We start from the raw sequence: 15,890 nt of genomic DNA on the forward strand, positions 1-15,890 counted from the left end.
TTTTATTCCAGTTTAACTTGAGGCAATTATCGGCCATCCAAGCGGCGAGTTCCTGCATACACGCATTAAAATTGGTGGCACATTGCTCCTTAGGTTGTGTCAGAGTCCCCACCAATTGCGTGTCATCTGCGAAGGACACTACTTCTACCCCAAATCTGTCGGTGATGTCTGCAACAGGTGCCACATACAGGTTAAAGAGAGTGGGACTGAGACTTGATCCCTGTGGTACTCCCTGTTTTAGGCCAATTTCTTTAGATCGAAAAGGTCCCTGTGCCACTTGGAAGCTGCAGTCTGCTAGAAATGATTCCAACCACTCCCACGCTTTACCCACCACTCCTCCCATCTTCAGACACCATAGTAGAGTGTGATGGGCCACGGTGTCGAAGGCGGCACTCAGGTCAAGCAAGATCAGTGCCGCTGTTGGACCCTCATCCGCGTATTTCCGCAGGGTTTCAGTTGACAAAAGAAGTACTGACTCGGTGGAGTGGAGGGTACGGAAACCCGACTGGGTGGAATGAAGCAGGCAGTTAGCCTCAATATGAGCCGAAATCTGTTTATTGGCTGCCTTTTCCACGATCTTTGCGAAGTATGGGAGAAGTGAAATGAGGCGTAGGTTCTCAAGTTGTTCCACACTGATGTTGGGTTTTTTCCTCAGAGGGAGAACCACTGCCTTTTTCCACGCTTTAGGCACCTGTCCTGTATCAAAGGAGAGTTCTAATAAATATGGGGCTCAAGTATTTCCACACTTCCGTGAAGTGCTTTGGGAGGTGCAGGGTCTGTAGTGTAGCCTGAGTTAATACTACCAGCGATCTGGCATAGGGTCTCCCGAGGAGGAACCTCAAATGCAGTAAGACAGTCCCTATCCAGGTTTGTGGGGGTAGCGTCTTTACTACAGCCTACCCTAGCTGTGTCCGGGAAGTTGGAGTAGATCTTGTCCACCTTATTGGTAAAGTACTCTGCTACCCGATTGCAAGATTCTACTGAGCCCATCATCATAGGGGTAGTTGTACTGGAAAGGTCCGCTAGCTCTTCATATACCAAACAATTCCTTCATGGAATTGTCAGCTCCCTCAATTCTACTGCAGTAGTAGGTTTTACGTGCCCTCCTAATTAGGGCATGGTATTCCCTCAGGCTAGTTTTATAAATACTTCTCTCCAATTCAGAAAAACTTCTCCACAGCCTCTCCAGATGTTTACAGTTTTCTTTCCCCGGAGTTCAGCATTGAACCATGGGGCGGATTTAGACTTTCTCCGTGGGGCACTGTGCGACCAAGGTGCCGTGCAGTCCAGAGCTTCTGTGATCCGCCTATCTAATTCCTCACAGGTTGTCTCCACTTCCAAACCTCCGGGTGGACCGCCCTTGACGAAGGCCTTGTTGAATGCCTCCGCAGAGAACTTTGCCTATTTCCTGCGTCTATTTTTCGTTCTCATCTCGCCCCGTACTGTGAGCTCAGGTACTACCGCTCTTAGCAGTACTAGATAGTGGTCCGACCAGATCACGGGAGTTGGGGGGGGGGGGGTAGCCGTCAACGTGTCCCAATTTGCAAAAATTGGATCTAAATAGGTGGCTTTGGCAGTGGGTGGGCAGTTTGGATTTTGTTAGACGGGGACCCGGAGGGTCGGCCGAGTACAGGGGGAGAGGCCTCCGGTGAGGGCCCTCTCAGGGAATCGTACAGGCAAGTAACTTCCCCCCCACAGATAGACACCACACAGAGATGAGTTCTGCACACTTTTATATATAACTTTAGGCAAGGTGATTGACGATACAGCAGGACCAGGAGATCCCGTCAATTCTAGTCTCTTTGGGGGAAAAGGGTAGCGGGACAGTCTGTGTACCGGTCCGGTACAGAAGCAGCAGAGGTGGAGCTCACAATCCTCGAGCTGTAGGGTTCGCAAGGAGGGGCCGCGGCAGCGCCAGCAGGCCTTCAAGATGGACTCACAACGAGGAGGGTAGCGGCAGCGCCAGCAGGCCTTGAGGATGGTTCACGACGAGGATGAGCCGCGCCAGCGCCAGCAGGCCTTCAAAGGTGGTTCACGAAGAGGAGCCGCGGCAGCGCCAGCAGGCCTCCAAGGATGAGTTTGTCTCGGTGTCTCTCGACTCCAGGATACAACTGCCTTCCTGTTCTGGAGCTGCCCCAGTTATAGGTCTGGTGCCCTCTGATGTCCGGACCCTCGCACTTGGAGGTCAGGAGGTCCGGGATGAGGGAGTCCAGACACCCAGCAGGGGGGGTTGAGCCAGCGCCCAGGGAGGCTGGGGGCGATCGGCACCTGGCGGAGGGGAGCCATCGACACTCCTCCTCCCATTAACCTGCCAAGTGGTCTCTTTACCCCCTGGGCGGATGGTGGTGCCTCGATGTCGGGGCCTGGCTAGGCCCGAGGCCAAGGTCGATCTGAGGCCACGAGGCCTGGTCGTGTAGTGTCCAAAATGGCGGCTGGGCCGGAGACAGGGGTTCTGGAAGGGACCCGGGCCAGCCGATACAGTGGTGTTCAGGAGCCAGGGTTTCGTCGGAGAAGGGCCGCGGGTTGCCCCGGCGGGTTGCAGGGGTGGTTCTTGTCCGGGGAACAGGAGGAGCAGGGGTCCGCGACCCGCCATGCGGGGAGGGGACGGCCCGGCCACGAGGCCTGTCCAACAGATTTTAACATTAATTGGATTCCCGCTAGCTCCTGCCGAAGTCCCTGTGCTTCCCCATTCATGGGGTCATCGAAATGGAGGTTCAAGTCTCCCTGGAGAAGAAGTCTCTCATACCTTAGGGCTGGCTGCGTTAAGCAGCAAACCGCGTCCCTGGCCCTGGGGGTCTATACGGCAGAAATCCCTTAAGGATATGATTATAGGACACAGAGATGGAAAAAACGGTCTCACTGTCCACAATATCTGCGGCCTCCAGGGTACATAAAAACTCATGTTTGCAAATTATAGCAATCCCTCCCCCTCTCCCCTCTTGCCTGTCCATTCTGTTGATTCCAAACCCCGGCGGGAGAGCAGCTACGATGTCAGGTGCCGAAGTGCTACTAAGCCATATTTCAGTAAGGAAAAGGACGTCCACCTGTCCATCCAAAAGGAGGTCACAGATTTCCAGCTGCAGGGCGTCTTTTGTTTCCCTGGCGCCACAACAACTAGCCCGCTGACTACTCGGGTCCCCCAATATGGCGGCCATCCTCTGTGTGTCCCAATCGCCACCCGGTCAGATCCCAAATCGTCTGGCCAGTGGTGGTTCTCAGTGCACGTTAAAAATGAAGGTGAGAAGTTTAAAAAAAATACACGCGGTTTCTTACAAGCACACACATACACGGGCTCCCGGCTTTCGCCTCAGGAGTCAATCAGCAAATGGATTGTCAGGAACTGCAGGGAGTCTTTTTTCCCTGGCGCCACAACAACTGGCCCGCTGACTGCTCGGGTGGGTGAGAGAGGGTGAGAGAGGGTGAGTGAGAGAGGGTGAGTGAGAGAGGGTGAGTGAGAGAGGGTGAGTGAGAGAGGGTGAGTGAGAGAGGGTGAGTGAGAGAGGGTGAGTGAGAGAGGGTGAGTGAGAGAGGGTGAGTGAGTGAGGGTGAGTGAGGGTGAGTGAGGGTGAGTGAGGGTGAGTGAGGGTGAGTGAGGGTGAGTGAGGGTGAGTGAGGGTGAGTGAGGGTGAGTGAGGGTGAGTGAGGGTGAGTGAGGGTGAGTGAGGGTGAGTGAGGGTGAGTGAGGGTGAGTGAGGGTGAGTGAGGGTGAGTGAGGGTGAGTGAGGGTGAGTGAGGGTGAGTGAGGGTGAGTGAGGGTGAGTGAGGGTGAGTGAGGGTGAGTGAGGGTGAGTGAGGGTGAGTGAGGGTGAGTGAGGGTGAGTGAGGGTGAGTGAGGGTGAGTGAGGGTGAGTGAGGGTGAGTGAGGGTGAGTGAGGGTGAGTGAGGGTGAGTGAGGGTGAGTGAGGGTGAGTGAGGGTGAGTGAGGGTGAGTGAGGGTGAGTGAGGGTGAGTGAGGGTGAGTGAGGGTGAGTGAGGGTGAGTGAGGGTGAGTGAGGGTGAGTGAGGGTGAGTGAGGGTGAGTGAGGGTGAGTGAGGGTGAGTGAGGGTGAGTGAGGGTGGGTGAGGGTGGGTGAGGGTGGGTGAGGGTGGGTGAGGGTGGGTGTGAGAGAGTGAGGGTGGGTGTGAGAGAGTGAGGGTGGGTGTGAGAGAGTGAGGGTGGGTGTGAGAGAGTGAGGGTGGGTGTGAGAGAGTGAGGGTGGGTGTGAGAGAGTGAGGGTGGGTGTGAGAGGGTGGGTGTGAGAGGGTGTGAGGGTGAGAGGGTGAGTGGGGTGAGGGTGTGAGGTTGAGTGAAGATGGGTGAGGGGGGTGAGTGAGGGTGATAAGGTGTATGAGGGTGGGTGAGGATGAGGGAGGTTGGGCCACGGTGTCTCTGAAAGCAGTTGTTTTCATTTACTTGGCGCGGGTTCAGGTACAATAGAATGAAATTATACGGGCTAGGCGTATTCCTCCACCATGAAGCCATCCCAAGACCATTTTAAAGTTAACAGGAGAATTTCCCCCATGCTGTTCTCATCTGTCATTCCGCAAGACATCTGTTCTCCGAGCGCTCACTCCGTACATTCCTACACATTCGAGATTGCAAAATGTTATGTTTCCGTTCACACGGTAAGAGCACGCTGTCCATTAGGCACCTCGGGTTTGCACAACTATTCCCCCCCCCAAAAAAAATCTTGCGTGCCGTGATGTGACACATTGAAGTTCCACCTAGCAAAAGCATTGTTGTTGTCAGAGTGACTTTCAACATTTCAAAATTCGTCCTCAAATTAAGTTATATTTATTTATAGCAAGTAGGATTTACGATTTTTTTAAATGAGTGCTGCAAAATGACGTCACCGAAACTTTTCTTGGTTCTTAAGACCAATTTTCTCACGGAGAGTTTTCGCCGCCAATTTCATCCGAAAAAGCTGTACTACTATTTAGGCACATGCATTGTTCCACTTGAAATCAAAACGGTGTGAAATTTACCGTAAAATACTTTTAGACAGATTTGTTCCTTTATATATGTACTCCTTCCCTTTCCCCCCCCCCCCTCTTATGACCCTTGCCAGTATAATGCCATGTGTTTGTTGTTTTCTTGCGACAAAATCATAAAATTAAACCTTTGATATCCTTCAAGTATTGTTTTATGCTCCACACTATATTGTGTGCTCAGTGATCATCTCAAAAGTGTACTGTCCTGCTTTATTCTTTCAATATGTGTCATAGCGGCCGGCCCGAGGGGTTGTAGGCAGACGCTGTGTACCATGCATTTCATAAATAAAGGTTTTAAAAAAATTTAAAAAATACTTTTAGACATGTTACAGTCACTGAACGCATTTTGCGTTTACAGAACCGATTTAAAGTGAAAGTGTCAGTGAAGCTCTCGGCATTGCGCCGGGCGGGTTAAAGATGAGAGCGGAGTAAAATTAATGAAAAGAGGGTTATAGTGGAGAAGCCTGTGTTAGGGAGCAGGGAAAGTGCACTTTTAGTAAGACGTATTGGAAACCATAAAATGGCAGAGGAAAGGCAGCGCTGGGAGGGGGGGGTGCTGGGCAACTATGCCAGCATTCAGATTCACGAGCACATGGTCCCGTTTATGACCTGCGGACCGCGTGAAGTGGCTGGTGGCAAATGGAATCAAAGCGGCCGCTTTGATGTTCTAGTCTTGCTTTGTGGGAGGGGTAGGGGGGGGGGGGGAGCGAATTCCTGTGCACGCGCCTGGCTCACATGAACTGTACGCGATCTGCAGTTGGTTAGACTTTTCTGAAGCCTTACTATAAATCTCGCCTACCATCCCTACGGGATGGAATAGACGAGACCTTGCCGAAGAACGTCAGGCAGGACAAAAGCAATTAAAGTAAACAGCGCTCCTAGGATGTTATGAAAAGGTACCGAAAAGTTATAGTGCAGCACCCGGGAGCGGGATGGGGGATGAGGGTCTTTCAACTCCAGGCGCCACTGTTGACTGTGTGACCTGTGTACAATTACAGAAAGGCAGGAGTTAAAGATAAAAGCATGGTGTAGCGCCTTTTGGGAAAAAATGTTTTCACATGCATGCCGGCCCATCACATCGCATGCCGCTTCTTCTGAGCTGTGAAACATAAAACGTGCAGGGCTGGTTGTACACTAATCTTTAATTAACAGAGGAGGTGAGCAGCGAGAGGGGGCGGCAATGTGGGGAGAGTTACACAATAAAAATTGTGTGAATGAAAAACAAAAAGGTGCTCACTGTCCTGCAGTGGGGGAGAGATCCAGTCCGATGGGCGGGGTGAAAAGAGGACAGGGTGGTAACCAGGAGGGACTAAAAAGCCTCAGTCACAATCAAAAGACACAGTTTACCATAACCAATGACGCAAAATGACGAAAACCAATCGAAATAACAGGTGGAGCCTAAACTCCACTTCTCAAAGTATATTGATTACAAGAAGCCCTCGCAGAGCAAGCAGCGCATGTGCGCTCCAACCCCAGGCGATACCTCATAAGGAGCCGCCAGAGCAGTGCCAATTAGGTGTAGCTGCCACCGTTTACAAAACAAGCATTTACAATGCAACGGTTTTGCCTTTGTAAAAGTTAGAGCTATTGGCATTGTAAATGACAACATTTTTGTGTGTTCGTTTTGAAAACAGATAAATAAATGGCATTGTCATTTACAATGGCAATAGCCTAATCTCTCGCAAATGCCACCCACAGAGAGCCACCCCACACAGAGCCCCTCCACACAGAGCCTCCCCACACACACACAGGGCCCCCCCACACACACACCCACACAGAGCCCCCCCACACACACAGAGCCGCCCCACACACACCCACACAGAGCCCCCCCCCACACACAGAGCCGCCCCACACACACCCACACAGAGCCCCCCCCCACACACCCACACAGAGCCCCCCCACACACAGCCCCCCACACACCCACACAGAGCCCCCCCACACACCCACACAGAGCCCCCACACATACAGAGCACCCCCTCACACTGCGAGCCCCCATCCACACACTGCGAGCCCCTAGAGAGTACAATACATAGGGCCTGTGCAATGAGTAAACACCAACTCCCCCCCACCCCCTTCCAGAAAGATGCTACGGAGGTGTTATCTGTTAGCAAATACCCCGGATCGAACCAGGGACCGTGGCTCTAAAGGAAAACGCTTTCCTTGGCTGATTTCTGCGGCCATCAGAGAGCTCAGGCTGAGCTAATGCAGGCGCGACCTGGAGGAGAAACCCATTAACGTCCATTAGTAGGAGCAAGAGCTGCTCCCAGGAGAGGCTGCAATGTCTGGGGGAGGAGGCGGGGTCTGAACACTGGTGGTGGACGGGGAGAAAGGAGTGGATAGACAGTTTTTATATAGCGCATTGTCTGAAATTTACACTGCCTCGTGGAGCTGTTCTTTCTTAGCCAGGCTGGGGACAGGTTGCCCCAGTTTAAGGTGCTGCTATGGGAAGGGGAGGGGGGGGGGGTGGAGGTCTGCGTCCGCACTTTTTTTCTCTTATTATTGTGTTGTAGAAGCCTGGAGTCCTCTTTGACCTCAGGTGTCCTTCCACCCGTTGTCATTGACTTGCTAAATATAGGATTGTTATTGTACCTTTTCTATATGTGAATGTAATGCTGCATTTAGAATCAGAAAAGTACGCCCATGGGTACTCGAAAGCACAGCACTAGCTGGGTCAGGAACTCACACGGGGCGGGTGAAGACTTGCGCCAGGGCTGTCCTGGCCGCTGTGCCCGCTGTGTACTCTGCATTGGGGAAAATACTTCATGGTATGCAACAATGTCCGGAAACAATGAGGTGTTTCAGTTCCTCGTGGTCTGCCTTAGTACCCTGGATCACTATTTCTCCAGAGCAGAAAATCATTTAGTGCCAATGAAAAAATTGTCGGCCAGATACACACACATACAAACTTGACGGCTTTATTTTTCTCGGTCTAAACCCTTCTCCAGAACGAGCTCTGCATATTTGTACCAGTCATTGCTTTCTGTCACTTCGAGGACAAAATGCAGGTTACTGCTCAGCTTATAGCCCTGCAGGGCGTTGATGCCAATGTCTGGGTCTCGGGCATTCCCGACAGCAATGCGCGTTCCTGGCAACGTGGACTCCGATATATTTAAATCAACAGCATCGGTATGTGCAGTGCTCACGTCGCGGTGGACGATTGCTCCCGGTCACGCGATCTGCACGTGTATTTTATTTTTTGTGGCGAAGTGTCCTGTGCTCAGAGGGAGAGGCAGGAGAGACCCCAAGGAGCACAGCACGTCTCTGGCCTCTATACACGATGTGCGCCGCGCTGCCATTAAAGTGGAGCCTGGCGCCGTGCACAGATGGAAGAGTGGAAGGGGGAGAGGTTAGGGGGCGGGAGTCTGGAGAGGAGCTATTGCCCCATTTCTCTGCAGCGGCCCCGAGACCTCCAGTCTGTCCTGTTTCCATGGCTGGTATCAAGTGAATCACACGGGGCCGGAGACATGGAGAGCGTGAGAGGCAGCGGGAGGGGGGCAGGAACGGGGCCGGAGACACGGAGAGCGGGAGGGGGGCGGGATCGGGGCCGGAGACATGGAGAGCGTGAGAGGCAGCGGGAGGGGGGCGGGAACGGGGCCGGAGACACGGAGAGCGGGAGAGGGGGTGGGAACAGCCAAAAAATAAAAGCAAGCACTCACCTGGACTTCTTCCGGGTGCCGTCAATGCCGGAACAGATTCGGGGGCGTTCCTGAGGGCTTTTGGCTGACGTAGCGCGACGTCGCCAAAGGCCAAAAATTCTCGGGAACGCCCCCGAATCTGGTCCGAGATTGACGGACAGAGCCTTCTCCCAATGGCTAGCCTCCATTTATGGAGCTAGCCAATGAGAGAGTGGGGACGGTCCAGTCCCCACACACAGACATCATTAAGTTTTTCCTAGCACATGCGTACTTCGTACGCATTGGCTAGGCAAAACCTAAAAAGGCCTGTGTGTGGTTCTGACATACAGCCACAGCAGGTATCTTATGGACTTCAGTGCAGGAAGAAGGTGAGCCTGTGTCAAACCAAACCTACAGCCATCTTTACAGCAAACAGAACTCCCCGAGCACGAGGACAGCTTAGATACAAAACGGAGCTGATTTAATGTGATGCTCCATCAATGCCCCCCTCACAGCCCTAGGAGGAGAGGAACGATTACTTAGGTGTCCCCACAAATCGAAGATCCATGCAGTGTAGATTGGAAGTAATGAAACCGGTGCCCCTGGGAACCACAGCAACAAAGAGACTGGACAGGTAATGAGTCTGAGAAGCGCATCTTGGCCTACAACCACGGGCGCACTTTACAGCATCTGTAAGATAACCTTAACTGCAATACCTGGGTAGAGAAATCTTACAGCAGACAGAAGAACACTGGACTCTGAGGGACCTTGCAAAACAACATCCTTTTAGGAACTCCAGGATTTAACACCTTTAATTGACATAACAAAGTTAGTCCTTGTTATGGGGGAAAATGGAAATGTAGCAAGTTCTGAAATCAGAAACAGGTACCAATATTTGTCAACAAAGCCTCAGGCACGGAGGAGGGACTTCCTGCAAGGGTGACATATCTCTGAAGACTTTGATGAAGCCAAAAGTCAATTGTTTTTAGGTGACGCAGCAGATGTCTGAAAAAATATCTTTGAAACCCAGTGCTTAATTTGAGCCAGTGGTTTCAAGGAAACTGGCACGGGCACTTAATTGTCAACACCGGCGCTGTGACAGTCTGCCACAAGGTGGCGCTGTCAGACTAATTTATAGATGAACAGGTAATTATTAATTCATTGTACATTAAAAATGACTATTACCTGCCGCCCAAGCCATTCTTATAGCTTTGAGGGCCCGAAATAATCCAAATAATCCAAATTGTCACACTTGTAGGAGTGCGATGGTTAGTAGTTGTGTTGTTACTATCACTGGCACCATGTCAGGGGCAATGACTGGAACCGAAATGTCAAAAGGCAAAAAATGGACGGTCACAAAACCATAATGGTCATTAATATTTCATCGGGTGCAAGAGGTATTCCATGTAAGAATGGATCAAACGGGGAACAACCTATGCAGAAACAGAAGCTGTGCATCAGTACATGTGTACAAACATTTAGACAACAAAGAGTCATCAAATCAAGTATGACTATGGGAGAACAGCTTCGACAGCCTTTCCTCGACTAGAGTTTCACAATGCAAAGGTGGAAATAATTGCGGACGATTCAAAAACTTTCAAACCTATAGAGCGAGCCATTGAGAGTGACAAATAACATGTATATTTATGAATGAATAAATAAACAACAGGACAATTGAAATTCAACTTGAAAAATACAGTAAAGCGCCAGGTTACACCACCGGTGTGTCTCTGTGCTAGAAACGCTCTCAGTAAGGCAGTGGACACAGTCTAAGCGAGAAACAAGAGGCATTTCCCAGTAGGTTTCTACTAATGCTGGATAGCTGTGTATTGAGGGCACGTTTCTCCTGCAAATTAGAAAAGGCCTGGCTGAGAATGGAGAAGCGTTTTTTTTTTTCTTTACGGAGATTTATATAACGCGAACTTGACCGGGTATCAGGTATCAGAGCGCTTTACATAGCATCAGTTGCGTTACATGAAGACACACGTTCATTATTTTTTTAGGCACGGGAAGATTCAGTGATTTGCCCAGAATCACAGGTTGTTCAGCGGCATTGCCGAGACTCGAACCGGGTTCTCCAGATTCGAGGTCGACCGCCCTAGCCAACTCCTCCCCCAGTAATTGAAATATTATGCCCTTAGCTGAATGGCTGAGCTCTGTCCACGAGGTAAATAAGACATGTAAAATCAGCTCACTTTAGAAATAGAAGGGCTGAGAAGCCAATGGGGGCTGCCCAAAGCCTCCTTTTGTATGTGTTGTGTGCGGACATGAGGTACACCGTTGAAACTATCAGCAGCCAGCCCTAAAAAGAGGAGACCTGAGCCTGGCGGTTCGGTGTAGGCTGCAGCGTATCCTTCATTCATTAAGTAATCCATGCTTGTTTTCAAGGCGAGAAAGGGTTCCTACCGACCCGGTGCGCGCCGCAGGCTGGCTCCCGGCTCCTAAAGGGATGCGAGTCAGTAAGTGTCCTCCTAGGCCGGGTGAAAGGGGGAGGGGGAGTTTTAGCTCCCAGACCGAGTGAATCACTCTGCTCCGCAGGATGAAGATACAGTGATGTGGGAACAAGCATCAGATCAAGAGACACGCATAGGTCAAGATAGAAGCAGCAGTGCTTAATTTCAGCCGGTGGGGGGCACCGACGCTTATATATTCTCATCGAGGAGAATCACACAAAGGAGGAAGAGAAACCACGTCACAAAGGATCATGCAATTGTGAGCTAAAGGGGCGGAGTGTCTGGAAGAGAATTAAAGGGAACTCCTTGTGTGCATTGAAGCCTGCACAGCCTGGTACTCGGCGCGCTGACATTGACTCGCGTCGGCCGCGCGCTTCCGAGCAGAGTTCTGGGCTCCAGTATTCATTCATTTACAAATGAAGCATCGAGAAGCGGGAAGTGGCTCGCACTGACTGACAGCCGGCAGGTACTTTACTGATGTTGTGCATTGAGGCCAACCACAAACAGAAGGGCCCAAAATCTGCAAAAATGAGCTCTGTAGGAAATTTCAAAAGTGTCTCCTAAGTGTCACACAAATCTTTAAAGTGCGGCGTTCAAAGCCACTTCCACTCGCGATGCGACCGTCCCCAGGCTTCCAGCAGCCCTGGTATCTCGATGACTGCCCACAGGGCACGCATGCCATTCAATGGGCCTTATATTGTAATGTCACGTGTCTGAACACGTGACTCCTTCCGCTGCACGGTCAATGAAGAGGACGTGGCTTTGATTTGGGGCGTGCGTTCACTGGAGAATGCAGGGGCTCTAGCAGGGAAATGCGGGACCCCTGGGGGCGCTGCACAGCATGCCTGGACAGGGCACCCCACCAAGTGAAACACCTGGCTGGGTCCCTTCAAACACACACCAGCACACAGTGTGCTCCTGGTCACCACCATAGAGCTGTTATCACTTTGACCCCCACAGCTTCTGAGTTCCGAACTGTTTGAGATTGGAGATATCGGACTTACACCTGCTGATTTTTCTTTGCCACAGCACTTGGAAAAGTGGAGCACAGGAGCTTGGAAACAAACCAGGTGTTTCCCCAGAGATAAACGTTGAATGCCCGTGCCATCCCGCACTTTTACACAGGTGAGTGGTGAAACACGTCAACAACCTATAGAGACGAAAGCATGGTTTGCTGCATAAAGATTCCACCACACTCTGTTGCCGGGCTCTGTTTGCAAGCTCCTCGACTTTCAGTATTTCCTGAATAGGCGCTAGAATCCCCAGAGCATGGGTACAACGCACTTGGAAAAGCCTGTTAGTTTGTGTCCTGCTTTTCACACACTGGTGCACTTCTGACTTGGTGCGGCTATGGTGCATTAGTGCACAGTGAAAAGAGGGAAAGTCTATTTTTGAAATAGTTGGCAGAATTGGCGCGAACCTTCCCAAAGAGAAGATGATTCGGTGGTTTCGTCACCACCGCTTTCCAGGCACACGGCTTCTAGCCGGCTTTCTGTCGCTGTGAGACGTCTGTGTCCTGTGAAGACTGATGAATATTTTGAGGAAACACCGTCCGGCGAGGGGCTAAAGTATGAATAAGATTCCTGCTCGGTCGGTCCATAACCACCGGTCACAAATAAGGAATATTTTCACAACACTAAATAATCAATAAGAGATATGTTTGCAGTTTCGTGAAAATAATTACATAAGATTAATGTGGCCCCTTCTCTAGCTCTCACAAGTCACATCCTGGAAGGCAGTAGCGCTTAGAGTGCGAACCAAGGCGCACTTGTGCACAGATGAGCTGCTGGTGCATGAATATTGCTCGTGTGTGGTATTACCTGAGTGGAACGCAGGAACTAAACTCACACTTACCCCGTCGCTGGACAGCGTTTTCGTTAAATATTCACTAGTCTCCACGGGACACTATGGCCTCCTAGCGGCAGAAAGCGGCTAGAAGCCTTGTGCCTGGAAAGAGATGGTGACCCAGCCATTCTAGACACGAAGTCCCCACCGTGGGAAGGTTCCCGCCAACTCCAACTTAACCATGACAACTACTTCAAGAATGGACTGCATCAAAAATCTTTCAAAACTCACCCAGAGAGCGCACTGGAGCCTCGAAGAAAAGTCTCTCTGCGCTGCAGAAAGAATAGCGCCAAAAATGGTAATGAAAGCCCTGCAGGGAGCTAGCTCTCCTGGGCAGTCAGCCCTGGGGTAGCAGCCAGCTGACAAGACGTCACCGCTGGGTAGAGTGATGGGAGTTTGACAGACCAGGCCTGGAGCCAGGGTTCACCAGGACAGAGGGCTGGTCCAACTCGATCAAGCACTGCCAATCACGTGCAATAATCCATCAATGCGTTTCACGCGCCCTACCGCCCTGAATGTGTGTCAAGTAAATCTGGGGGGGGGGGGGGGGGGGGGGGGGGGGGGGGGGCGCAAAGCCGGTGAAGTGAGACAGAAGCAGGGACCCATTAGACATCACACAGGGGGCGGAGGCAATAAGACACGGAGAAGGAGCAGGAGGCAGACCTCATTAGCCGAGGGCGACTACAAAGGCAAACAGAGTCCAGCTCACAGGCACCGGAGACATGGAGAGCGTGAGAGGCAGCGGGAGGGGGCGGGAACGGGGCCAGAGACACGGAGAGCGGGAGAGGGGGTGGGAACAGGCAAAAAAGAAAAAAGCAAGCACTCACCTGGACTTCTTCCGGGTGCCGTCAATGCCGGACCAGATTCGGGGGCGTTCCCGAGAACAGGCTTTCGGCTGACGTCGCCAAAAGCCAAAAATTCTCGGGAACGCCCCCGAATCTGGGCCTGCATTGACGGACAAACGTGTCTTCCAATGGCTAGCCTCCATTTATGGAGCTAGCCAATGAAAGACGGGGGCGTATTCCAAGCCACATATACTATACTCATTAGCTTTTGGCTAGGCAAAACCTAAAGAGCTGGAAATGCCTACTGCTATTTAAACGCAGAGTTGGGGGACGGATGTGTTGTTGAGAAAAGCCGGGGAGATTAAGAATAGTGCAAGCAGCTCTGGCGATGAGAGGGCAGAAAGGAACTGTGGCCTGCCGCGATGATACTTTTGCAAAGGAAAAAACATAAAAAATCTGCTTAATAGGTGCACAGTCAACGCGTGCCATGGCGTGCTGCTGAAAAAATAAACCATGTTTTCAAAGTTAATTTAGGCGAGCTGCGCAGCACAAAACTAAAATTTGCAGCCGCTGTGTAAAATGTGAAATGCGCTGTGGCACATTTGATAAACATAGTTTAAGCAACATTGCAGCGTGCAGCATACGATTTTTGTAAATATAAAGCGCCCACACGAGGTACTGCAACCATATTTTAAGTTGAAAAGCAGCACGGGCGAGCGCTTTTTGTAAATATAAAGCATGACCTTCTAAGCAACTGTAGCCTAGACAAGGGAGCAAGCATTAAACGAAAAAAAAGTGCCCAAACACTGATAAATAACAGGACTAGTAAAACCACATGTAAGAGGGGCAGTCCTCATTGGGGGTTACAAAAGTAACAGGTCTTGCATTCACGCGAGTTTGAGCTATTGGCATTGTAAATGACAATGCCTAATATTTATGTTTGGGTTTTAAAACATAAATTAAAGGCGTTGTCATTTACAATACTACTAGCTTAAACTCCAGCGAATGCGAGACCTATTGCATTGCAATAAAGGGCCTTCTCAACCGCTTGTTAGATTGTCAATATCAGAGGAAGAGACTGGCCAGAGACATCTTCAAAGTAGTGATAAATAATGCAGAGAAGAAGATGTGTAAATGCTGTAAATTACACAGACACAAACCTGTCGCTCTATGATTACACGGTCGTGGCTCAGGAGGAAGAGCGGGAAGGGGGTGTATTTCCTGCCCTCACAGTGATTTGAGTGTGCAGTGTGGCATTGCGTAATGTAATTGCTTTCTTTGGCCTAATAAAAAACACTCCAGCAGTAGTAGGTTCCTGGCTTCACCTCCTGGTACTGGGGGGGGGGGGGCTGTGCTTTATGGCAGGCAGGCAGGGAGGGAGGGATGGATGGATGGTCTGGGCTGCAGCTTCGGCCTCGTACAGTGCCCCTGCTATTACTAGTAAACGAGAAGCGCTGAGGTGGTGGTATTGGTAGTATTCGTACTTGTATTAGTGGTATTGGTATTGGTGGTATTCGTACTGGCATTAGTGGTACTGGCATTGGTGGTGGTAGCGGTATTCGGTGGTGGTGTTGGTGGTAATGTTGAGACGGTGGTATTGGAAGGGGGAAGTGGTATTGGTGGTGGTGTTAACAAAACAGGCTTTTGGAACCAACCCGTCCGATGGCTTTAGTACTGATGACATGTAACTCAGATGTGCTGTTGTCAACTTCAGCCCATTAGCACAGGATTATGTGCTACCTGGTATTCACATTACTTAATTTGCTAATCATTTCTAAATCCAACTTGGGGGCTTGAAACAGACACGAGATAATACTGGGTTAAAGTGATTGAAAGCAGGCGCCCGGGTTACAGGTGGGGGGGTTGCTGCTGAAAAAAAATAAAAAAGCATTTGCAATGCAATAGGTCTCACATTTACGAGAGTTTGAGCTATTGGCATTGTAAATGGCAATGCCAATAGCTTAAACACTCGCAAATGCGAGACCATTGGCATTGTAAATGCTATTTTTGGGAAAAGCGCCCCATGCCCCGCGTTAACGTTAATGGCTGCCACACCCCTTTCAACACAACAGGCCAGGAAACGGAGTAAGTATTCTGATGCCCAGTAGACAATATAGCAGTTATTCTATTCAGCACCATTATTATACATCAGAAGCAAGACCATGTGCACAATGCAACTTCAAACCTCGAAAGTAATTATTTAGGACACCACGTTCTAATAA

General features: G+C 50.6%; 1 protein-coding gene across 2 annotated transcripts in view; it reads right to left on the reverse strand.

Annotated features, from left to right (window-relative positions):
• LUC7L2 (LUC7 like 2, pre-mRNA splicing factor) overlaps positions 1–15,890 on the reverse strand; it is a 172,186-nt gene that overhangs the window by 138,254 nt on the left and 18,042 nt on the right. The window lies entirely within an intron of this gene.

Source organism: Lissotriton vulgaris, chromosome 1_1 (genome assembly GCF_964263255.1).
Source record: "Lissotriton vulgaris chromosome 1_1, aLisVul1.2, whole genome shotgun sequence".
Lineage (NCBI taxonomy): Eukaryota > Metazoa > Chordata > Amphibia > Caudata > Salamandridae > Lissotriton > Lissotriton vulgaris.